Source organism: Grammomys surdaster, unplaced genomic scaffold, assembly GCF_004785775.1.
Source record: "Grammomys surdaster isolate TR1022 unplaced genomic scaffold, NIH_TR_1.0 351, whole genome shotgun sequence".
In the NCBI taxonomy this organism is placed as follows: Eukaryota; Metazoa; Chordata; class Mammalia; order Rodentia; family Muridae; genus Grammomys; species Grammomys surdaster.
Window position 1 is genome coordinate 39,945 of NW_021604770.1, and position 2,047 is coordinate 41,991.

The 2,047-nt window shown below is 46.9% G+C and overlaps 1 protein-coding gene across 1 annotated transcript in view; it reads right to left on the bottom strand.

The window, feature by feature from the left end:
- Window positions 1–2,047, bottom strand: part of Mfsd2b (major facilitator superfamily domain containing 2B) — a 10,667-nt gene that overhangs the window by 8,026 nt on the left and 594 nt on the right. The window lies entirely within an intron of this gene.

Consider the following 2,047-nt stretch of genomic DNA (forward strand, 5'->3'; position numbering starts at 1 on the left):
AGAGAGACAGACAGAGAGACAGACAGAGAGACAGACAGAGAGACAGAGAGGCACCAGAGCACACATGTGGAGGGTACAGTATGTTCTTTCCTTCCACCATGGAGACCCTAGGTATCAAACTCAGGTCATCAGGCATGGTGGCAGGAGCCTTTACTCACTCAGTTGTCCAGTGTTTGTGACTTTTGCAAGCTACCTGTTGAGCCCTTGGCATCAGCTATGATGCCACAGACCCAAAATGCAGCAAATCTTACAAATGAGAGCTCTCCCCCTTTCTTCTAGAAGGGTTGGTTACCAATGCAGCAATATCACAAACTAGTCTGAGAGCTGGAAACGTGGAATATCATAGTCTGTCAGCCGTCCAGTGGAGTCTTAAACATCTGATTGCCAACAAAAAGCCCCACGTAGTCTAAACACGGCTTGCCACTATCCCAGTATGCAAACCAGCTCTGAACCCCATTTGCCATATTGTATTAAATAACATTGTTCGCTCAGTGGCTTGAACCACAAACCTTAGTCATCCTTGGTTCCTCTTTTTCAATTCCCCTGCCACAGCTATCAGGTGAGCCCCCAAGTGGCTTCTCTGCATCTCTTCCACTCTCCCTGCAGTGGTCAGTGCTCTTTGACTATAAACTAGACTATGTCTGCTCTCTGCTTAAAACCCACAACTTGTCTTTATTGTCTAGTGAATGCCCAAGTCTTCACAATGGCCTTCAGAAGTCCACTCTGCACCCACTCCCTCTCTCCCTTTAAATAACTTTCTTGGTGGGAGTTTCTTATTGTTCAAACCCTTTGAGACCATTGCTTCTTCAGGGTCTCTGTATTTCTTTTTCTCTGGACGGTATGTCTGTGTCTTCCAAGAGCTGACTGCTGGCCATTCAGGTATGAGTTTAAAGGCTTTTCCTCAGAGGCATTCCCTGACAACCCAGGCTGCCCAGCTGTCTCTCACTTACTTCCTACCCCTCCCCACCGCCATGTAAGCTGAGACCAGAAGCCCTCTCACTGTGGGCTCTAGGACCTAGGCATACAGTAGGTGTTCGATGTTTCTAAAGCAATAAATGGCTACGAGGATGCTGTACTCTATCTTCAAACAATGCTAGGAATCATTTTTTTCAGCCTTTGCCTGGGGGCAGAGTGGGATGGGATGGAGCTAGGACTTTGTCCATTTCAGTATCTTGTAGCTGCCACCACAGGAAGGCTATGTGGAAGGGACGGTCTCCCTAGATAAGGCGTATCGCTAACTTCACACAGGCTTCCTACCCTAGGAGAAAAACCACACTCAAGGCTGGGTGTATTCTTCTTCTGACATTTGTGCGAACATTATTGCAACTTCCAGAAAAACTTAACAGGCAGAATCCAGTGTGAGCGGATTCCTGTCCTTTAATGAGTCTCTTGTTTTACCCTAAATGAGCCGGTGGAGGTCTGAGATAATAGAAAGGTCATCACAATAAATTCCAGCTGAAACTGACATGAGGCAGTCTCATACTTTCTGAATGATGCTGGGTCTCTTTACCCCATCAGCCCTGTAGAGTTCATGGAATCTACACTTTACAATCGAACAAACTGGCTGTGTGGCCTGCTGAGCTTCAGTTTCTTGATAAGCAAAACACAGACATAGGCACCTCATAGCATTACTAGTGTAATCAAACACTGCTGCTGTATGGCAGTCTACGGTGTCTTTTCTTTTTTCCATTAATATCACCTCAGTTCTCTACATTCTCTGGGAAATGTGAGGGCCATCCCCGGTACATCAAGAAATCTTCCTGTCTTAGCCTCCTCAGTCAGGTGCTGGGACTACAGGCACCCCTAGGCATGGGTCTCCCAATTGAGGGCCACTTATTATTTTTTTTTTAAATCTGAGATGCCTGAAAGTAAACTCTGAGTTAGAATAGGGGATGGAGGTGTAATCCATTGAAGCTGCAGAAATAGCTTGACTGTGGAACTGATATAGATTCTGAATTTAGTATGACACACAGCCCAGTGGCTCTCAAGTCTCTGCCATTAGCCCCAGCCCCAGCCCCAGCCCCAGCCCCAGCCCCAGCCCCAGCCC